Source organism: Vicugna pacos, chromosome X, assembly GCF_048564905.1.
Source record: "Vicugna pacos chromosome X, VicPac4, whole genome shotgun sequence".
NCBI classification, from domain to species: Eukaryota; Metazoa; Chordata; class Mammalia; order Artiodactyla; family Camelidae; genus Vicugna; species Vicugna pacos.
The window spans coordinates 101754711-101778956 of record NC_133023.1 but is presented as its reverse complement, the minus strand read 5'-3'; the positions used below and the strand labels follow the sequence as shown (position 1 = coordinate 101778956).

At 38.6% G+C, this 24246-nt stretch overlaps 1 long non-coding RNA gene across 1 annotated transcript in view; it reads left to right on the top strand.

The window, feature by feature from the left end:
- Positions 1-520: 520 nt before the first annotated feature.
- The window catches only part of LOC107034421 (uncharacterized), a 35173-nt gene continuing 11447 nt past the window's right edge, over positions 521-24246 (top strand). Inside the window, exons 1-2 of the long non-coding RNA XR_001459966.3 lie at positions 521-603; positions 1750-1813. This is a non-coding gene — a long non-coding RNA (uncharacterized lncRNA). The remainder of the gene's footprint in view (positions 604-1749; positions 1814-24246) is intronic.

Sequence of the window (24246 nt, the reverse complement as noted above, 5' to 3'; positions counted from 1 at the left end):
TGTGCCAGGCACTGGCCTCATTGAATCTTCCTAAACTCTCTAAGGCATAGAGTATTTAGTGGGGTGGTGGGGGGAGGGTCAGCAAATAATGATCGATTTATGCACATTTCACAATTCAATGCAGTCAGTCAGATATGTCTCTTCTATCAAACGGCTCGGCCAGCTTCTTGGGCCTTAGAATCTGGGTTCTTTGCAACTGGATTGCAAAGGAAGAGAAAATGATAAATAACACCTCCTGATGTGTAAGGGCCAGATGGTCCCCTTCATGTTCACCAACATGAAAGAACAGGTAAAACATGTTCCCTAAGTTTGAAACAAAGTATGCCCAGCCACCCAGATCGCAAACGTGGTGGGTGGGGGGAAGAGGCGCTGCGCACGGAAGTGGTTCCTATTCCTCCACATTTCATTGGCCAGGACTCCGCCACGTGACCCACCCTACGCCAGAAGAGGGCGGGGCCATGTAGAGCTTCCTGCAAGCGCCGGCGCGAGAGAGCGCGATCGCTCCGCTGGACGGTGGGTGCGGCTGAGGAGACCGTTATTCCTCCTGACGAGACTGTTGGTTCTGGAAAGTCCCGGCCACGAAGGGGAAGAAGTTTGTCGCGGGTAAGTCAAAAAACTGAGGAGGAAAGAGGCTTTTTTCTTCACAAGTGTAACTATTTTACAAGTAAATGCTCTTCCTTTTGTCTTTACCTTTTTTTTTTTTTGGGGGGGGGTTTTTGAACTCCTACTTGCCCTTCGGAATAGAGCTCTGCAGCCTTCTGGAACTCAGCCCCTGATTTCTCCAGCAACTGTGGTGATTCTCTTTTTCCCTATTTGGTTTAGTCCCGTTTCTTTCCATCTCTCAAAATTCAGCTTTTCACGGACGCGCGCGGGCTTTGCTGTTAGAAATGTGAACCATGTAATTTCTAAATCTCAAAGGTTTTCTTAAAATATATTGTATTAAAATGTGTATTCTTATTGTGGAATATTAGCTTAAATAACAAAAGTTCGATCTATAGAAAATAGAGAATTTGAAAGTAATGGAATAGAATTCTTTATAAATACTTAGACAAAGTCTAAAAACAGGCATTTTCACCACTGTAAGGGAAAAGAAAATGCAGCCGGGGAAGATTCAAGTAGATTGAACCATATAGAGGTAAACTGAAAAACTGAAAATCTTGAGATATTTTTCTCTAATATCACAGGTAATTAATTTTAAAGGAGGAAATATCTTGCTATAGACGTGATTTTTTATTTTTCACTCTTAAACTTTTTCTTTGGGAATTATTTCAGACTTTAAAAACTCTGCGGGGGTGGGGAAGGGGTATAGCTCAGTGGTGGAGCGTGTGCGTAGCATGTACGAGGTCCTGGGTTCAATCCGCAGTACCTCCATTAAAAAATAAAATAAGTAAATAAATCTACCCCCCCATTTTTTAAAAGAACATTGAAAGATGTGAATAGTATGAGCAAACCATAGTCCGTTTACCCAGATTTCACTTTTTGTATTTTCTAGTTTACTCTGTTTGCTTCATCATTTACTCTCAAGCTTTCTGAACCTCTTGAGAGGTAGTTGTGTGCACCATGGCCCCTTTATGTTAAATATAAAGTGTGTATTTCCGCAAAATAGAGGGATTTTGGGAGGTATATATGGAGATTGTATTTACATAGTACCATGGCATCGTGAAGAGCAACGAGCCACAGCATTTAATACCTGTTGTTGCAAGCCTCGTATTTTATGGTGATTGTTTCTCTTTCTTTTCTTTCTGCTAGACTTACTGCTATTGAGGGCAAGGACCATAGCTGATTACCTCCGAATCCCTGTGCCTGGCGCATGGTAAGTGCCTGTGATTTTTTTTTTTATCATATTGGCTAATGGTGGAAGGATTGCAAATATCAATTTACTTTGCATGACAAAAATGAAGAAATTTTGTTTTTCTTAGTAATTTCTAGTTGAACTGCTTTGATCAGAGAGGATTGTAATATTTCTCCTTTGTGAAATTCATCAGTGTTTTCTTGTAACTTAATATATGGTCAGTTTTTGTGAGTATGCTATGGGCTATTGAAAAGGAGTTATGTTCTCTATGGTCAGGGTAAAAAGTTGTACATATATTCATAAATTCGGCCTTGTTAATTATGCTGTTTAGGTCTCCTCTCTCCTTATTGATTTTTTTTTTAACTTGATCTGTCTTCTCCTGAGAGTGGATTACTAAATCTGCTGTTCTTATGGTATTGCTGTTTCTGTCTCTATGTAGTTTCCATAGTTTTTACTTCATTAGAATTATGGCTTATTATTTGGTAATATTCTTAAATGTTATATCATTTTCTGCATTGTGGCCTTTAATATAAAAATCGTCTCTCTTTTGTCATGTCTTTTTGCTTTGGGACTTGAATTTTACCTTGCCTGTTCCTGGATATCTTGCTCTTTTTCTGTTTCTATTTCCATACTTCCTATTTTGATTTGTCTTGTATACCTTTGTACCTCTCTTCATATATAGCCTTTTTTTGGTGGGGGATGTGATTAGGTTTATTTTATTTATTTATTTGTTTCATTTTAATGGAGGTATTGAACCCAGGACCTCATGCATGCTAAGGTAATACACTCTACCGCTGAGCTACACCCTCCCCCTGTATATAGCCTTTTTGAATCAGTTTGAGGTGTCTCTTGTATACAAGAGAGGTGGGTTTTGCTCTGTGAGTGCAATTGAAAATTGTTTTCCTTTACTGATTAGGTTAAGCCCATTTCCTTTTAATCTTAACGAATTATCTGTTTATTCTCAGTTTTGTCACAATCTTTTATAATTATGTGTATTTTATTATATTTGCTATGTTTCTTTATAAGATATGTATCTTTTGCTCTTTAATTTAACACACGCATATTTTAGGTATTTAGAAAAGTTTGCATTTTTGTTTGGTGGTTATCTTTGTATTTGTAGCTTTTTAAATATAGTTTCTTGTTTTCATATATAACCTATTGATGTTTGGTTTATCATTTTTGTCGGTATCATATCTTCTGCCTATTGCTTATTCTGCTTTCCTTTATCCCATTTATTGGTTGCATTGTTTTTACTTTGTCAAAGCATATAAAATTTATATGAGTCTTTCACTCTCATTTCTTCCAGTTTTATTTTGTTCTTTAGATCTGTATCATCCATCCATCCCTCAGTGCACTTACCTGCCGACCTACCAAAATGCTTTACTGTCCGTCTTTTGTTGAAGTTTTCCATGTATCTTTTGGTTGAGAAAAGCTTATCTTCTAGTGCAGAAGTTGACAACCTTTTTCTCTAACAGGCCAGACAGTAAATGTGTTAGGCTTTGCAGGCCATGCAGTCTCCATCACAACCGCTTAGCTCTGCTATTGTAGCACAAAAGCTGCTATAGACAGTAAGCAAATGAGTGTAGCTGTATTCCCATAAACGTTTATCTTTGCACACTGAAATTTAACTTGCATAGCATTTTCACAAGTCACAAAATGTTATTTTAAAATTTTTCTTTCAGCCATTTAAAAATATAAAAAACATTTTCAGCTCAATCCCCATACGAAAACAGAACAGGCTAGATGTAATCGATGAATGTAGTTTGCCAATATTTATTCTAGTAGATTTCTCAAAAAGGACTTTAGGTATAGAATTCCCTAAGCTTTTGTATGTTGAGAAACTGTGTATGTGTGTTTAAAAGCCTTGGTACTTGTTGGGCAATTTTGTTGGATATAAAATCCCTGGTTTCTACTTAATTTCATTGGGTATTTTTAAAATGCTGGTCCATTTTTGCTTTGCTTTATATATTGTTTTGAATGCCTGATGCCAGTCCAATTCTTTTGCCTTGATCTTTTCACCTAGAGTCCTTGAAAATTATATCTTTATCTTTGAAATCTTGTAGTTGAAGTAGACTATATCTTGAAGTTGACTTGGGCATTTTCAATGTGTAGGTAGACATAGGTTATTTTTTTATTTCTGGAAAGTTTTCTTGGATTATAATTTTAAGTAATAGTTTGTCCTATTGATTGTATTTTTATTCGGACTGCAATAATGTTATTCCTTTGTTTATCTTCTATTTACTTTACTTCCTGTGCTGCCCTTTTTACTTTCTTAATCTCGCTTTCATTGTATTGGTTTGTCTTCCTGCTCCTTACTATTCTTCGATACCCTCTGTTAAATTTGACGAAGGTGTATTCTCCCTTGAGAACCTTGTATTTATTCTTCGTTTATAACTATTTTAGTCTTTTTCTTCCATTTTTCGTCCTGAGTTCAATCAACTCTTAATTTCTCCCTGTATTTTGTATTTGTTTTTAGCTTTTAAATTTCTGATTCAAGGTAACTTTTTTAATCACCAATTTTCATTTGTGTCTAATTCCATTTGGATTATTAGACTACATTAATATTTTTTCCTTCATGATTGTTTTTCTGGGGTTGGATTACCTCAGTTGAAATATATTGAATTTAATTTTCTAGTTTTTTCCAGAACTCTGTAAGAACAAGTTAATTTTCTTCTTGCTCACTTTTGTAGTATCAGGTGTTTTACAGGATTCCTAGTTTAATGACACACCCTTCTGTTGGTATGGCAAAGTCCAGATACTTGAGTGGATTTGTTTGTTTTGGTTGGTGGGGAGAGATTGTGTGTCCTCTGATTTTATGGCTCTCTAGTCTTGCATGGCCCCTAAAATTTTCCTTTGCCCCTTTTCTGCTTTACCAACTAGTTGCTAGTGGATGCTTTTCCCTTCTTACACTTTTCTCTCAGAGCAGCTGTGAGTTTTGGACTGTACCTTCAAATTGCATGTGCTTTTAAAGTCCTCTATCATCTTTATTCAGACACTTACTTACTTATTTATTTATTAATTAGTATTTTTAGACCGAGGATGGATTTATGGTTTCTCACAGTGTTTTTAGATCCACTTTTCACTCTTTTGCTATTTCCTCTCTTTGTCTTTGCTTGGTTTTTGTGTAGGCTTATTTTTTCCTTCTTGTCTTTCTTTCTTTCGTTTTCAGAGGAAACATTGGGAGGTGGAGACCTAAGTGGCCTTAGTTATCTTCAGATACCTTCAAAGTCCCTAAAAATGGATACACTTTGAAAAGAAGGCTTCTTTTATGCTATTAAGAGAAGGAAAATTGTTAAAACACAATTTGTATTTTTTGCAAAGACCACCACTAAAATATAGTCAAGGTCAAAGAGACCTTAATTATTTCAATTTATGGTAAGTCACACCACTCTATCTGAGAAACCTTGAGAAGCTCATAATAGATATTTGATGACTTCATGGAATCTTTTGAAACTCAAGCTATTTGTCCACATTTGCTTCAGTCTTTTGGATACTGCCAGAAACTTTACTTTGGGGTAATGACAGTATGAGTAATTCATGCTGTTGAGTCATGTTCAATTAATGTAATTATAAAAGTTAGACTGAGGTTTTCTTTTAAATTTCTGGTAATGTCAAATGATAAACAACTCACCTGAATTGTCAATCATTTGAGAAAAGTTCCTTCAACCATTTTAGTCATACTGGGAATGTTAAAGATAAAAATGCCTGTGCTTTATATAGGTGGAATAAAATATTATCATTTAAAATGTTTACTATTCTTATATGTAGCAAATGACATTACTATCATCAAATACCAAACCAAATAAATAATAATGCCCTACTGACTGTGACTTTAATGGTTCAGTGATGATGTTTATTAAATGATCTTAAACTCTTACGGCTCATTGGGAGCAGATTAAACCTTCACTAAATCTATTAGATTAGAAATTCCAAGAAAGCAATACAGTTAATGTGCAGTCTGTAATTTATATTCTATTATATTTTAAAGGAATATTCTGAGCTACCATTTGCAAAAGTAAAACATAGCTGAGTTATATGTCTTTGAAAGTTCTATATTTGATAAATCCCTAAAATAGGAATAAAGAAATTAAGTCAAAATTTGCTGCTGCACAAATTATTTAGTAAGAGTTTGCCCTTTGGGAAATTATTCACTCTTTCTCATCCTATTGATGATTTATGCAACACTTTTGTCTCTTATTATTTGTTTCTTCCAGTTTTACTGAGATATGATTGGCATAGAGCAGTGTATAAGTTTGACGTGTACAGCATAATGATTTGACTTACGTGCATAATGAAATGATTACCACAATAAGTCAGTGAACACCCATCGTCTCATATAGATACAAAATTAAGAAAATTATTTTTCCTTGTGATGAGAACTCTTAGGTTTTTCTTAACAATTTTCATATGTAACATACAGCAATGTTAATTACATTAATTATGTTGTACATTATATCCCTAGTACTTATTTATTTTATAATTGGAATTATGTACCTTTTGACCACCTTCATGCAATTCCCTCTCCCACCACTCCCCTTCTCTGATGACTACAAAACTGATCTTTTTTCTATGAGTTTCTTTGTTTGTTTGAAGTATAATTGATCTATAACACTATGTTAGTTCCTGATGCAAATGTAGTGGCTCTGTATTTCCATGCATATATTTCATTTTATAATAAATGTTCACTGTAATAATTAAGGCTAGTTATCATCTGTCACCATACAAAGACATTACAGCATCATTGACTATATTCCCCATGCTGTACATTTCATCCCAGTGACTCATTTATTTTTTAACTGGAAGTTTGTACCTCTTAATCTCCCACACCTCCTTCATTTATCCCCTCACTCCCTTCCCCTCTGGCAACCACCTGTTTTCTTTGTGATACCATACAGTATTTCTCTTTTGTCTTTCTCTGACTTATTTCACCTGGCGTAATACTCTCTAGGTCCATTCATGTTGTTGCAAATGGCAAAACTTAATTCTTTTCTATGGTGAGCAATACTGCATTTTATTTATATATATGTGTATATATATATATATATATATATACACATATATATATATATACACACATATATATATACATATACACACACACACACACACACACACACGCACACACACACAGCACATCTTTATTATCTATTCTTCTATCAGTGGGCACTTAGGTTGCTTCTCTATTTTGGCTATTATAAATAATGCTGCAATGAATATAAGGGTGCATATATCTTTTCAAATTAGTGTCTTTGTTTTCTTTGGGAAAATACTCAGAAGTGGAATTGCTGGATTGTATGATAGTTTTATTTTTAAATTTTTGAGGAACTGTTCTCCATAGTGACTGGACCAGTTTACATTCCCACCAACAATGCATGAGGGTTCCCTTATCTCTACATCCTTGCCCACACTTTTTATTTGTTCTCTTTTTGATAAATAGCCATTCTGACACATGTGAGGTGATAGCTCATTGTGGATTTGATTTGCATTTCCCTGATGACTAGTGATGTTGAATACCTTTACATATGCCTGTGGGCCATCTGTATGCCTTCTTTGGAAAAATGTCTATTCAGCTGTCCACAGGTGGGCAGGGCCATGTCCCAGGTTGGCTGGCTGTAGGATCTGAGGGTCCTGGGACTGGCACGGGCCCACTGGTGAGCAGAGCCAGTGACCAGGGCCACTGATTGTGGGGCCGGGGCTGGGTCCCAGGTTGGCTGGCTGTAGGGCCTGGGAGTCCTGGGGCTGGTGATTGCCTGCTGTTGAGTGGGGCCGGTTCCCAGGGCAGATGGGTGCAGGGTCTGTGGGATCCCAGGGCTGCCCCCAGCCCACTGGTGGGCAGTGCCATGTCCCGGGGCACCTTGGATGAGCTGGGGGCTGGTGTTGGCCTTCTGGTGGGCGGGACTGGGTCCCTGTGCAGCTGGGTGCTCTGCCTGGGAGGAGTCCTGGGGCTGGTGCAGATTGGCTGGTGAGTCGTTAAGCTCCCAACACTAACAGGCTAGAGAGAGGACTCTAAAATGGTCCTTGCCAGCACTAGTGTCATGGTCAAATGAGTTCTCCGAAAACAGCTTGGTCCAGTGTCTGTGTCCCCAGGGGGTGTCGCAGTTGCCTCCTGCCTCTGGGGAGGCTCTCCAAGTAGGTCTGACCCAGTATTCTTTCAAATTACAGCGTCCGTGCTGAATCTCAGAGGGTGTGAGATTCTGCGTGCACCCTTTAAGAGCAAAGTCTCTCTTTTCTCCAGCCCTCCTGTATGCATGTCTCACTGGCCTTCAAAGCCAGACATTCAGCGATCTTGTATTCCTGGTGCAGCACCTCCAGGCTGGGGGGCCTGATGTGGCTCACTCCTTGGGGAGAACCTCTGCAGGTGTGATTATCCTCCCCTTTGAGAGTCATCTGCCTGGTGGTGTGGGTCTTGACTACACCACATCTCCACCCCTCCTACCCGTCTCATTGTGGTTCCTTCTTTATAGCTTTCGTTGTGAAAAATCTTTTCTGCTAGTCTTCAGGTTGTTCTCAGCGATGGTTGCTCTGTAAATAGTTGTAATGTTGGTGTGCCCGCATGAGAAGGTGAGTTCAGGGTTTTCCTACTCCACCATCTTAAACACTCTTGTCTTTTAAAAATTTGTCCAATGTAGTCAAATTACAACACCTTCAACTTCAAGAAGCTTGATCTCTATCTACTACACTTAAGTTACGCATAGCAATCCTACACCTGAAATATCCTTATCACTTAGAGATGCTCCATTTTCAAGTTCTTGAACTCTGAAATCCAGAGAGTCTGTTTCCTCAGATCCCCTGCTGTCTCACTTTCACTGAATATCTGCATGGCCTTCTCAGTGATAGCCACTCCCTTTCCTGTTCTCTCAAACCACTATTTATTTCAGATTCATTTGCCACCTAAAGTAGCCTGGACCCCTGCATAGACCCTTTCAGTAGTGTCCTTGCTATGATTTCAGGACCCCTCGCCTCTTTGACCTGTAATTCTAGCCATGCCGTTTTCCACTGTGGTTAACCCCAGAGAGAGTCCAGCCTGACACCCAGAGCCCTGCACTGGCTTCTCTCTTGACTCAATTGTCTAACATCAACTGAGCTCTCTTTTGTGTCTTTATCTGTTGGCTCCCTCTCTTGTTCCACCATTTTCTCTTCTACACCTCCACTCTTTTCAAGCCCCCTAACCTCCTTTTGCAGCCTCGCATCTCACTATTCTTTTGTTATACTCTGCTTCTGTCAAACCGTGCTATTCGCCAGTTCTGAGTCAGTCCACTGGCTTTCCCATCTCCATGCTTTTCCTCTTGCTCTTCCCTCATTCTGTGTGTCACCCTTATCATCGCTGTCAAAAGACTATAAATCCTTCAATGTCCAGCTGAAGTGTTTCCTTATTCATAATGCCTTCCTGGACTCCTCACTCAAAAAAACTTTGCATTTCTATGAGACTTTGTTTATATTTCTCTTGTGGTATTTCTGTTAATTGGGCCTCATAGCTGATAATTTTGTTTGCCAGAGGTACAGTATCTTTCAACACCGCAATGAGCCTCTTGAGGGCAAGGATAATAATCTGGTTTTTCCTTGTATCCTTAGCACATAATTTAAGGTATGACACATGCCAGATATTTATTAATAAAGAGAAAAAACAGCAAATCGTGATCATTTTAAAGGCTAGTGCATTAGTCCAGCTAGCAAATAATTGTGACGTGGACAAGGGAAGTGGTGGTGGGTACCTGCTCCATTTTGATAATTCTGAAAATGTATCTATATGTTGATGAGCACACATTTCCAGCAAAATTAAAGAACAGTACCACTTAACATGACCTACAAAGCCCCACGTGTGCTAAACCTTTCATATCTCATCCTCTATCATGCTTTCCCTTGTTGTCTCTCATATAGTGATACTGGCTTGCTTGTAGGCCTTCATTCATGCATGCACTCATTCATTTATTCATTCGGTATTTGTTGAACACCTACTCTACCCCAAGCATTTTAAGTATTGGGGCTTTATTTGTCAAATAGGACATAGAAAGAACTTTGCTCTAATGGCATCTTCTGTTTAGTTGGGAGAGACAGAAAATAAAATAAAATAATAATAAATTATTAATAAGTAAATAAATCAATAAATAATTTCCAGGTATCAGTAATATGATGAAAATGAAGCTGTGGCATGTATTTGAAAGTGGTGGTATGGGAAGTCCACGTTAGATAGGGTTGTCAGGAAAGATACCTTTGTGGAGATGACATTGCACCTGAGACCTGAGTGACAGAAAGGAACCAACTCGGAGGAGATGAGAGGAAATGTTTTTCAGACAAAGGAATGAATATGTGCAAAGGTCCTGAGGCTAAAACAAGCTTGAAGTGGTCGGGTGACTTCTTTGTGCTAAATACTGTTCTAGAACGTAAGGACATTGTGATAAAGAAGGCAGGCCTGGGCTCTGCTCTCAGAAGATGTGAAGATTGGGCAGTAGGCAGATAGCGGGAGCACATATAAGTGAACAAGTTTATTTCAGGTAATGGCGAATGCCACAGATAAAACGAGAAGAGGTGAAATAAATAGGATGCAGATGATGGATATTAGTATGCACTTTCCGCAAATGAAAAACCTGAGTCTCAGAAAGGTTAAAATTGCATGGGTCATGTTTTAGAGGTGACAGAATCTTTAGAGCTGGTCTGTTTGACCTAATGCTCTATGCACTTGCCATGGCTGCCCTGGCCTCTTTGATCTTTCAGTCTTCTCTTGAGAACTCCCGTCACATTGATTTATATTCCTCCTGTAGCTCTTTCCATTTTTTTTCAATTATCTTTTAATTCCATAAGTAATACAATCTCCTTGTTAAAAAAAATGTGTGTATATATCCACTACTATCAATCCCCTTCCAAAGAAGTAGTAGTCATTATTAAAAGTTCAGTGTTAATCTTTCTAGAATATTTTCTGTGTACTGAGATACTCAGAAGATGTGGTATTGTTTTGTGTGCATTATTTTCACATAAATGGTGTCTTATTCATCATAAGTTATGAAACCTGTTTTTTCACTCAGTATGTTTGGGGAATATATGCATATTTATCCAGTCTTCACTTGATGAATATTTAAGTTATTGACAATTTTTAGCTAATATACAGATGTTACATATTTCTTTCATGCAGATGTGGTAGAATTTCTCTAGGTTAGAAACAAAGAAGCACAATTGATGGGTCCCTTATTCTTACTATATATTAGGGCTTGGCTTACCTCTTCATCCTGGGCTATAAGCTGCATGGTAATAGCAGCTGTCTTTGTATACCCAGGACCTAGCACAGAGCCTGGGACAAGTTCCTACAAGACTGAGATGAATGAAAGTGCAGACAAAAAATGTTGCCTGCCATTCCCATGAACAGGGAACATTACCAGCCATCAAGCCATCAGCCACTGCAACCTCCCCAGGTGGTGCACCCTGAGGGGATTCAGAATGGAGGAGAACAGGATACTGGCCCTACATAGTTAAGATGCATATCTAAGGAATAATTTCAGTGATCCCAGACTCTTGCATTTTCCCATACAAAGAAAAGCACTAAAATCATTAACTTGAGATGTCTGTTTTTTTGTGATTAGCAATAATCTTTTGATGTTCAACTACATTCTGTTTTCAGCAAAAAACTTCTATATCCTGGCTCCTCCCTTACCTATTTGGAACAGTTCCTCAGAGCTATCTGACAGGCTGTCTCCTAGGCTCTACTAAGGTCCCCAAATAAAACATAACTTTCAACTTTTAGGTTGTGAATTTTTCTGAAGGAAAATTCTAGAATCGTATGTATTCAGATCAGTCCCTTTGAAAGCTTTCTTTTATGAGCAAGCTTTCCTTGTATGTACATGGATCTGCTCACAGCTTTGAGTAAAGCTAGAAACTGGAGCCCTCCTTTCTCTCTCTCTCTTTCACTACTCTCTCTTCCTTTTATCCCCTTTATCTTCCTTTCTTCCTTATTCTCTCTCTTCCTGTTTTTTATCCTACACCTAATCCTTAGCTCTTCTAACCTATCTCTGCATTCCCCACTTGCTGAAACTGAACAACTGAACATTAGTCAAAATATCCATGCATTTGACAGATACTCCTTTAGAAATTTGCCTGATGTCACAGTAATACAGGTGGCCCTATTTTTGTATTGCCCTAAGATTCTTCAAGATAGACTTGGATAATTTTCATCACACATGCCAAGTTGTCCCCCCTCTATTATGCTCACATTCTGTGAAGATCATTCATTCCATTTATTGCCTCCATCACAGGGACATGAGTCATAAAAATAATGAGACAGATGACTCCTGAACAATACATTAGCAATAATAATGGCACTAATTCCACTCCAGAGAAGAACAATCCAAGAAAGAATTTTCCCTTCCTACATATGTTGTTTATAGTCTGAGGAGTTCAACTATCTAAGTAGACAGGAAAACAGGCAACTAGAATTATGTAGTAGTGCTTTTCATCCAAGTTGTCCAACAGCTTCTTAAACCTGTAGTTACCAAATGTCCTGGAGCAGGTGTGAGCAGACTATGGCCCACAAACCAAATCTACTCCACTGCCTAATACTGTAAATAAAATTCTATTGGAAGACCAAGCACCCATTTGATTTTGGTATTAACTGTGGCTGCTTTCTTGCTACAATGGCAGGGTCAAATCATTGGAACAGAGATTGCTATATGGCTCCCCAAAACATAATATATACTCTTTAGGCTTATATAAACTGTATATGAACTTATATGAACGATATATAAACTATCTGGCCCTTTACAGATGCAGTTTGCTGACCCCTGTCTGCCCTATAGAAAGAGCAGAATGCAATGATAACTCAGTAACTATTCCAAGAAGGCATGGATCAACAGACTCCTTTCTGTCTAGCGTAATTGAGCCACACAGCTCTTCATCTGGCTAGTCCCCCTTTCTTTTCCCTATCTCTTGCCTCTTATCCTACATCCATATCACATTGCCAGAATAATCTCTGGAAAATACTGGTTTTGTTATTTCATTTTTACCAGAACTTCTCTGTATAGCTTTAAGACCCTCTGTTACTGCATTTATATTCAAACTGACTCACTCTGATTCTCCAACACAGTCTCCTTGTTCAGGTAGGTTATTAATCTGAAGGTACCCTACAGAGACTGTGATGAGGTCCTGCTTCTATGCATCTGCCCAAGCTGCTTTCCCTCTTGGAATGTCCTGCTTACTCTCTAGATGATATATCTAAATCTTACCCATTCTCTAAGATCCAACTCCAGAATCCCACTTCTGTATGACTCTTAGCAACCCACCCTATAGAGATTGATCAGTTCAGAGGACCATTCTTGCAACATATGGCTTCTTGTAGCCTTATAGATGGCAATCAGTAGTGTTAGTTGTTAGAGTCTTTTCCGTTCTCCTTTACATTTGTGTGTTTTAACTTGATTTAAAAAAAAAAACATCATCCTGTCTACTTGGTCATCATTGCTCTTAACAAATTAGAGTTAAATTCTATTTTCACTGGGAGATATTTTAGTGACAATAACTAGGTAGTATTTTTCTAGAAAAGCAGAACATATTGTGAGAAAAAAAGTCTTTCTTGTCAGCCTAGCAACTTCCTTCTGCCTCTATAAAAATTCATTTCCCCAGTCCATACTTAAGTCAGAATTGCTAAGAAGAAAAATGCTGCTTTAATGAGAAGGAAATTGAATGAACCATGAAGATTAACATTTTCAGAATTAGATGGATAGTAAAGAACATCAATCCAATTGAGTGCATTTTTAGGAAATCATGATTTCCTAGGTCTAAATATGACCACAATATCTTGAAAAACAAATTGGTACATAAATGTGCTGTCAGTAAGATTCTATTTTTTCCTCACTTCCACAGTACTGTTTCTTAAGCCCAAGTTGAATATTTCACTATGGCAACATGAAGTAAATTACCCAGCATCAGATTGAAATGGAAAATTCTAACATATATATGGTACAGTAAGCGAAGATATCACTGTAAGTGCTCAAGAGCAAGATCTTTTGTTGAATGTTTGCTGTTTCTGGTTTCTGTGAAAAAATAATCTCTCAGCCCAAGGCTTGATCTGCCTTTTCATCTTCTTTGCTGTCATTAACTACAGGCCACCTCTATTCCGACATTTCTTTAGTTTAAATATGTCCCACATATTGACTACTAAAATTTTATTTATTGTTTATCTGAAATTCAGATTTAACTGAGGGTCTCGTATTTTATTCAGCAACGCCACCCTAAACTGTTCACTTCACCAGGTTCCTGTGGCTGGGAGTGGGTAACACAGTGCACAGCTCCTCCCTCCAGCCAGGCACCCACGTCAGAAACCTGTAAGACATACTAAATATTAGACTCTTCCCTCTCGGCATCCTCTCCATCACTCAGTCACATCCGTACTATGATATCACTAAATACTAGTCCCTCTCCATTCTTAATGCCAATGTACTAGATTCAGCCCTCATCATCTTCTGCCTCGATCTTTGTAGTAGCTTCCTGAGTGGTCTTCACACTTCTCTTTTTGTCTTCTTTATATTCATCTCCATCTGTTCCCTGCTTGTTTCACTAACCTTTTCTCTTACCATACTTCTCCCACCTCCCTTGCATGTTGTTTTCCATCCATGCTTGTTGTTTGAACATGTCATCTTATTTCTCATCTCTGCCTTGAGTCCAGTGATCGAAAATTAATGCCCTCCCTCATGCCCACCTGAAACTGCGTTCCCACTCTGCTCCACTTGCTGAGCACTTATCTTTTAAGACACAGCTTAAAGGTCCCTACAACTAAAATCTGTTTCTTATCGCTGTGCACTTCTTCAGTTAATGGATGAGGCTTCACCCCACGCATCTTCTCGCCTACACTGAGCCTTTTCTAAGAACACAGTGAAGTGCGTTAGTGTTAATTTGTCAGGGGAAACCACAGTGGTAGAGGGCTTTATAGGGCACATGCTGCTTTTGTCCGTGTAACAAAGTCATCATTGCTGAAGGCAGAGAGCCTTCTTGCCAGGGCTTAGTTCAGGAGCCAGGAAATCAGCTTAGGGTCCAAAGGCCAGACTAGGCTAATTCAGCTGGAAGGATGGGGTGGAAAATTGGGGGAAAATCTCTTTCGTTCACATTTACTTTGGTTTTTGTCATGTCTTGTTTTATATTAATTGAGTAGTTAATCCATTAATTATGGCATTTATTTATTTACTTACTTGGAACTGGGAGTCTAGACGACTGTTTGAGGAAAGCTGAAAAATCATGACAAATTGAGGTAGATACCCAATCCTGTGTTAACAAAATAACTGCCAGTGTGAATAGCATGGAAGAGAAATTCATCGTTTTTTTAGGGTGTATAGTTACAAAATTCTATAGACAGTTATATATAAGGAAGAAGTAGGACAATTTACAGAGGTCAAAGGAAAGTCACCCCTAAGATTTTAAAAGCAACTGCCTTTAGTTGGAAACATGGCTTACTTTAGAAAAAGACAACCGTTAAAAAAAACTTACTGCTTTTTTGTATGTCCTCTACTAAGCACCTTTAAATGCTGGTATCCTCAGACAAACTTTTAAGAATTAGATCATAGGTGTATGCTCTGTTCCCCTAATAAGACTTTTGGATAACACTTATTTCTTTATTTGTTTGTAATTGAAGTACAGTTACAGTGTGTCAATTTCTGGTGTACAGCACAGTGTCCCAGTCTTGCATATACATACATATATTCGTTTTCGTATTTGCTTTTGGATAACATTTAAAACAGTGGTTCTCAATCTTGGCTGCACATTAGAATCACAAGGGGAACATTTAAAAACTGCTGTTACTTTGGACCCACCCCTAGAAATTCTAATTTAATTGGTCTGGGGTGAAGCCCCAGGCAATGGCATTTTTTTCAAAGACTGCTCCCCCTCCTTGTGATGTATGTGCAGCAAGGTGGAGAAGCACTGATGAAATTTAATAATTGACCTCTCTTACTGAGGTTTCACCTTTTACTCTAAATAAAATGTACCCATCCCAGGAACAATCAGAGCTGGACACAGGGCTGCAGGCTGGTGGCATGTAGGAGCAGCGCATGCTTCTCCTTTGGCTGCGCCTCTTCAGTCCAGTCTCCAGGTACTCAGAGTCTATAGCCCTCAGCCCAGATCGCTGGAAGTTCTGTGTTACACACATGGAACACACTGCTGATAGATCTTCAACCTCATAAGGGGCTGAAAGTCTTGACCTTATATGTTGTTCTAAAAGGTATTTGCTCTTTTTAATCCTGAGAAGGATGCTTTTAGGTACAAATAGACTTGGAATTCAACCATGGTGCTCTTATTCAGGGAAGTAATACATTTACAAAGGATGAATGAATTCCAGAGTTATTCAGTAATTACACGTGTATAAAGCCACAATCTATAGAATTCTCAGTAACATTCATTGTCGCCAACTAAATCATTTCCATGTATATACATTTTTCCCTTCACCTTTTGTGTGAATGGTAAGAATGTGTCAGAGTGAATGTTTCTTTCAGCCTATCATTTAACATTAAATAGTGCCAGTCTGAAACAGGAATCAGATCTCTTGAGATTTTACGCCCAGTGACTGAAAGCCCCAGGGCATCCTGCATAGGAGTCCTGTGGAAAGAATGTCTTCATCTTTAGTAAAAATTATGAAGGAATTATGGGAGTTACTACTGATATTAAACATCGTATGTAGGAGGTAGTACATTTTATGATTTATAAATTGACCTATAAATAGCAGTAGGAAAAACAGTCTTAACAGCAAACATAAAACTGGTGAGATAAATAAAAGCATCAGCATTTCCGAAACACAGGAGCTTCTTTTTATAGCTACAGGAGATGATTGCTTTCATTATTATCACAATTATTATCTGTTTTTTCTATAGTTTAGCAGATCCAGGCCCCACATCCTATTGTGTTGTCCTGAAAATATGCTTCCTGAGAGGGGGGAAAGAGTGAACAGGCATTCAGTGGGCTACTTCCCTAACTCTTGAGGCAATAGATAAACAACATAAATCTCCCCCCAAAATGTACACTGTGGGCACTTGTCTGAATTTGAAGCTCTCATCTCTTCCCATAATGACTCCTTCATTGCCATGGGTGTGTACAGGACTTTCTGGTGTTTAGAGCATTGTGTTCATCAGAAATTCCCTGTTCCTACCCTTCTTACTGGTAAATGGACTTGCCTCTGTGGACAGCAAGTCATGGCTTTGACTTCCATATGGAATGGACATGCTATAGGAAGCTACTCTGGAGTAGGGAGGGGGAGTTGGAAGACTGGGCAGAGAGAACTTTTGCAGGGGGAACTCTTTAGTTAAATGGCCCTAGTAGTCATTTGAAGTTACTTTATCACCAGTAACAAAAGAAGATAAATAGCTAGCTAGCTAGACAGAGGATGTAGGGAGGGAGGGTAAAAGGGTCCCTCACATCACAAAATTAGACAGGGCTTTGCATGTAATATGTTGCTTTGATTACAGAGAAGAAATAAGTGTTAAACTCAACCAGCATAATCTTTGGCTAGGGGGTCTCTGGTTGACAGGGAGCAGAATCAAGGGACTGGGAGTGAAGCCTCTCTTTTTTAGTATCCTAAGCATGATTACCATATTTAGAAGGGCAGTACTTGGCACTACCAAGAGAGGAAAATTAGGATTCATCAGCTTCTCTTACCAGCCAGTGAGAGAATGTTGAATTTGGTATTTGCTTGATTAGATTTGTTAATATAATTCTGTGTCTGCAGTACTTGGAAGACATGCGCTGAGGGTAAAATCACCGTCTGGGATAGTGTGATAGGTACTCTCAAATATCACACCTACTAAACAGAGCACGATGCTCTGTGAATTTTTAATCCAGTCTGAGCCAGAACCAGAAACAGGAATTTCTGATGAGATAATGTTTGCTATTTCTATATGATTTCTCAAAAATGATCTGACAATAAAACACCACACATACACACCCACAAAACAGTCATAGGTTTATACGTGCTTCCAGCGTGGGCCCATGGGATTACTACTGGGTTCATCAGGGATCTGTGGATTCTTCCTTCAAGATATCTTGGGTCTTCTTTTCTTCCTTTCATGCTCTGTACTATTGCAATAGACTATTTCTTAAAATTTCATTGAAATACAGTTTACATGTAAATATAATTTTACTGGGCAAGTTGTTGGGATTGATTGCAGAAAGATCAAAGGTAAATTTTTTAAATGTGACATTGCTTGGTTCATTTTGGATAGACATAAAAAAATTCATCTCCTGATTTTGCTGAATTTTCTGTAAAATCTCCTCTTCTATTTCCATTGGCATACCTCAGTGAGACTTGTTTCTGTACTGTTTTTGTATATTTAAATTTTTTTAAATTGTGGCTTTCCAGCATTACATGGACTCCGGGTCTTGTATCCAGTGCTTCCAGAGCAAATCTTTTTGCTACCCTGGAGGATCTGAGAAGGTGATGCAAAGACGGCAGAAGGGTCTCAGTGCTCCAGTTGTTCTGGAAATGTCTGAGTATAATAACAGTGGAACAAACCCTGAAAGAGTTGTGGGCCGGGAAACTCCACTGAATTTCCCCTGGGGACAAATATGTGGAGAAGAGTTCTGAGTTGTTGCTTCCTGTGCAAATCAGCTGTTATGGACCACATAACAAGTAAAAAAACTGAAGCAGAAATTGTTCTTACTATGAAATGATGTGTGTTAATAGGACAGGTAACAGAACTACTTTGACGACAAAAATCATATAAGGAAAACCTTTAAAAAAAACTTCCAGAAGATATAACAATGAGTAAACATAAGCATCCTTCATTCTGATAGTAACTTTATTGTAAATTACACACACAACAAAGAATAATTCTACCAAAAGGGCAAAAAAAAGCACATAGAGGTGCCTTATGAATAAATTATTATCCATTTGTCCATGTCTTTCACAGCGATACTATTTATTTTGCACAGATCCTACGAAATGGACCTTTTTTCACTCCAGAATGAGTTTTATTTTATTTTCTTGAATTATTAATGATACACTTTATTAGCCATATGTCAGCATCACGAACATTTTTCACCGAAAGGACGGTGGGGTTGGCCCGAAAGAGAAAGCAGCCTGACCTCTCCTGGCAGCGACTCTGCCTCCTCTCCCTTCTGGCCCCAGGAGGGTACTCCATTTTCCTGCCATGGCTTCTCACGAGGGGACTGTGAATTTCTCCCACTTCCTTTTCACCAGAACTTGAGAAGACTCCTGCACTCAACAAAATGGGGCTGGGCATCTGGGGATTTGCAATACTGACTTTCCGGCAGGTCCTCATTTACCAGCCACTGCTGGGCTTTGGCCTCTGAGCCAGAGCCTTCCTGCTTTCGTATTCACTGGCATTGCTGTGTTAGCACCTCCAGGGAAAATCTCCTTCTGAAAATATCTTTTTGTATAATATGGAAGACTTCCAGAAAAGCAAAATGTGTAAAGTTTTGTTGTTTTATTCCCCCCAAAATGTTTTTCTTTCCCTATGTTTTCCATCTTTTTTTTTTTAATGAGTACATCTTATTTGCTCTTTAATGAAAGGATTATGCCATCATCATGGTTGAGAGTTTAATTTCACATTATCCTGAGGGATGTACTCTTCCAAATTATCCTCATGTCAGTGCAGTCATGGGAATTACATCTGCATTTTTGAATTACAATATTTGGCAAATGTCCCTTCAGGGTTTTAGTTCTATAAGAAAAAGCAAGAAAAAATACTGAAAATCGCTGTCAGAACACCATGTTCAGTGCTCCAGAAAAGATCTTTTATCATCTTACTAAATTCTTCAAACTAAAGTATGGAAGAGATACAGTAGCAGGTAGAAACTTCTCTCCTAAAGACCAAGTAAAGCTAGACCTTTTAGAGAAAAAATGATAATATGGCCTGAATTCTAAATAAAGCTGTCCTTTTCAGATCCTTTTGGCTCAGTGGTGCTAATTACAGTTTGTCCTTTGGCCATCTTGAAATCACGAATGGTGTTTCATATTAGTCACCAGGACAGTCACCTTATTCTGGGAGTCCAAATGGGTAGGTTACTGTGCAGATCCATTAAGAACTCATCAAACAGCCTTGAAGCACATAGACTCAAGTGTTGACAGTGTTTGTTTCTGGGTGGTAGGTAGGATTATGGATTTTTTGCCTTTCACTTTTCCATGTTTCCTGAATTGTTCACAGTGAGGTATAGTATTATTTTCATAGTTCTTGTAATCTGGGTACCCCCAGAATCCAGAGCCTGAAATGAGAGCTCACATGAAGTGTTTTTTTGGGGGGCGGGGGGAGGTGGTCTCTGAGAAGGAAGTGGAGGAAATGGAAGAGAAGGAGTGGAAGACTGGGGAGGAGTATAACAAGGAAGGAATTACCGTTGTGGTCAACAGAGACTCTGTGCCTGTGGACCTCCTGAGGAGATGTGAAGAATGCATTGCACAGTGATTTTCTAGATAAGCATGGATGAAGGGAGCATTTATCCACCAGTTCCCATGGCTTCATTGGTCATTGGTTGCCTTACATGGTGCTAACTTCATAGAAATTCTGTTGGAGCATGTGCAAGTGCCAGGCAGGTTTCCAAAGATGCCCCTACTGTGACAGTCTAAAAGCCCTGGGGCAGAGAGCCAGGGATAGAAAAAGGTGGCCTAAAAGACTGCTTGCCCACAGCAAGGACTAGAGTAAAATGTAGGCCTACAGGATGTGAGGCACATGAAGTTCCAATATAATGATGCAAAGATAATAGACATTTTCATTTTGCAAAAAATAAAAATAATAAAACTCTTGGAGCTTTGCTTGATGCTTCAAGGGAAAATAAAATTTTTGTCTTAAGAAATAGGTATTTTCATTACTTTTCTATTATTGCTGTAGAAAGTGACCAATAATATTTTGGATTGTTTGAGTGGCTTAAAAGAACACCCATTTAACCTTGAAGACATTATGCTAAGTTTGAAATATGCCAGGTGCAAGAGGACAAATACCATTTGGTTATACTGATATGAGGGATCTAGGGTTGTCAAATACACAGACAGAAAGTAGAACAGAGGTTGCTAGGGGCTGGGGGTGCAGAGAAATGAGGAGGAGTTGTTTAATAAAACGTTCTGGAGATGGATAGTGGTTATAGTTGAACAGCAGCGTGAATGTGCTTACTGCCACTGAACTGTACACTTAAAATGATTAAAGTGCTAAGTGTTATGTATATTGTACCACACACAAAGCCCCAACATATTTATGATCTCACAGTTCTGTCCGTCAGAAGTTAGAGTATAGCATGGCTCAGCTAGGTCCTCTGATTAGGATCTCATTAAGGTCAAAATCAAGGTGTCAGCAGGGTTGTGTTCCTTTCGGGGAACTCCAGGGATGAATCTCCTTCCAAGGTCATTTAGTTTGTTGGCCAGAATCAGTTCCTTGTGTTTGTAGGACTGTAGCTCCGTTTCCTACGTGACTGTCAGCCAGGTGCTGGTCTGTGCTTGTAGAGATTGCATTACTCCAATCACATGAGCGTCTTCTCTCTGTGTGTCTTCACACAATCTTTTCTCTGTGCCTGTGTACAAATTTCCCTTTTTTATTAGGATACTGGTCATCTTAGACTAGGGCCCACCTCATTTAACTTCATTATCTCAAAAAGACCCTATTTCCAAATAAGGTCACAATCCGAGATACTGGGATTAGGACCTCAACATACCTTTTGGAAGTACACAATTCAGCTTGTAACACCAGGTTGTGTTACCAGGTTGAAGTAACATATTTCCAAGATTTAGGGGTTAGGATGTGAGCATCTTTTGGGGGGAGGGGCACATTTTGCCCATTCACACCTTCAAACTTTCCTTTATGACTGTCTGTTAGAATAATCCTCAGAGTGGTCACACACTTCTTGTTTTGTTAGTGCCTTGTGAAAGAAATTAACTTTATCTGAAAATAGATGTTCACAATTGCATACAATTATCCAGGAAATTTCTGGAGATGAGAGTTTACATTTTCTGATTATGGTTATCAATGATTATCCTGCAGGACCCCTTGGTGTGGGCTATATTACAGATACACACACACACACACACACACACACACACACACATACACACGTATTGTAAAGACTCCACTTAAATGGCCTTATATAATGCTATATTTTAAAGACTTAGAGGAATAAATGGTAACTTATTTCCTCACTTTCAAATTCTTTTCTTTTCTCATAAAGATCTCTTTGAATTAAGAATCAGTCTTTCTGGAAGGCTTCCAGTATTCATTTATTCCTGTTTCTTTTCCTTTCTTTCTTTTGAAGTATTTCTCTTTCCCTTATCTTTTCATGTATTCATTTCATATATATACTCATTCAACAAACATGTACTGGCCTTCTCGGTGCCAGGTATATTCTAGATACTATGGAATATAGAGATGAATCCAGCCTAGTCCCTGGCCTCAGGTGCTCACAGTATAGTGATTGGAAGAGTTATTCTCTTATAGTCCATTCTCAAGACTGTCTCCCCAGCTAGACCATCATCACTGAAACTCCTTGTCTCCATCTTTTACCTTTTACAACCCTCAGCATAGTGCTTCACTTAGTGTGACTTTGGATTTTTCCATTTTATTAAATTTAATCTTTTCAGTTGCTTAATCTTTAGGATTTTCACCTACAAATGGCACAGATACCATTGTGTCCTTCCTCACTTTCTCTTGGTCCACCTTTTCAACTCTGGTTGTTGCTGTGGCAACCAGCTGCAGGCCTCAGAGCAGCTCACCTCAGCTGCACCACATACCTCTGCCTTTTGCTGTTGCTGCTGAGTAGTAAACCTTCAGAAACTTGCTTACTCGTTTGTTTGATTTTATCATAAATAGGCTTACCAGCTAAAAAACAGGACACACAATTAAATACGTATTTCTGATGAGAAACTTTTTCTTTGTTTTTAGTATAAGTGTGCCTCATATTGTATGGAACAAACTTACACTAAAAGAAATTTATAGTTTATCTGAAATTCAAATTTAACTGGCATTTCAAATTTTTATTTTCTAAATCTGGCAACCTTAATTGTAAAGTTGTAGTTGTGAATGAGTTGATACTTGCTAGGCACAACCTTTGACCAGTGGAGGAAGGGCTACAGTGGATACACTCCCCTCTCTTGTCGCTCAGGTGGACAATTCTGAGAAACATTCTAAGTGACTTCTCAGAGGATCCCCCACAGGACTGAGCCATGGTTGACCACAGCTATGAATAGCTGATTAACAAAGCTTTGGTTTGTTTCCTTCACATTTCCCTGGTTCACTCTTTCCAGGCCCCTTCTCCAATTCTTTGGGGTCACTAGTTGCATGCCACTTCTTCCCTCTATCTCTTCTTTTGGAGGAAATCCAAGCAAAGCACTTTCTTTTCCATTATTATACTCAGACTCCAGGTACAATGCCTAGTCTGATTGTGAATGAGAAATGAATGCTTGTTGTTATAAATATATAATATATGCAGGCTTTTTTAACCACAGCAAAAGTTAACACAATTCCTATTTAGAAAGGAGAACAGGAGACACAGAACAGTCAATAGGCTGTGATAGTTTTCAGATTCCCCTGGGAAGATGCTGTGACGCCATCCTTCCTCTTGGGCTGGGAGCGTTCCTTGATTGGACTCTGATTCTGCACTCTGAGAGAACTCCGTTGTTCATTGGTCTCCATGGTTCATGGGTCTACCCTCTGGGAGGCCGTTCCTTGTTTATTCTCCTTGGCCACATCTGAAATGTGTTTTGGGAAGAAAGCTCTCTTTAAGGGCTGCAGAGCCTTTGAAGTCAGCTCCTAATCATGGAAGATTAAAGGACCCAGGTTTGTTGTTTTTGTATAGAGTAATCCAAGGAACTTCATTCTAGGCTTATGGTTTCTGTAACAGTACAGTTACCTCTGAATTTAGTAATCTATTTGTATTTAGTTCTATGTGTCAGTAACTACATTCAAAGAAGTTTTTTTCTGGACATAATTCTCAAATATCCCTTATTTCTTTGCTTCTTTACCCTCAGACCTCTCTCGACTATGGTTAAAAATATTTAGAACAGCACATAGAAAGGCTACCTCCTTAATTTGGTCTCTATCTAGAGTTACTTTGAGAGGTTTTACTGGGCATTTGAGTCTTTAAGTCTGCATTATACTGTCTGCTATCATTTGCATTATGCAAGCAAATGGCTTTTCCAATTCAACAAGGCTCCAGTTTTCTGGACCTTCCTTTATCCTTTGATTTCTTTTCAGAAACCAACCACTTCTCTTTTAGGTCATCTTATGTAATATCTTGCCAGAACAGAGTCAATAGTACCTAACACATGCTACTAACATTTTGTTTTTAATCCTCTTCCATTATAAACACCAACTATGTAACTTCACCATCTGTAATTAAGTTAATGTACTGATAGTACCAAATATTTTGCTGTTAAATTAAATAGATCTCTAGTCATCCAGGTTGTTTGTGTCTCCTTGACACCAAGCTGCCTGACCACTAAGGCAATGATACATACTTCTGTTATTTTTACAGTTTCATGCCACTTCTGGTACCAGTTTTTG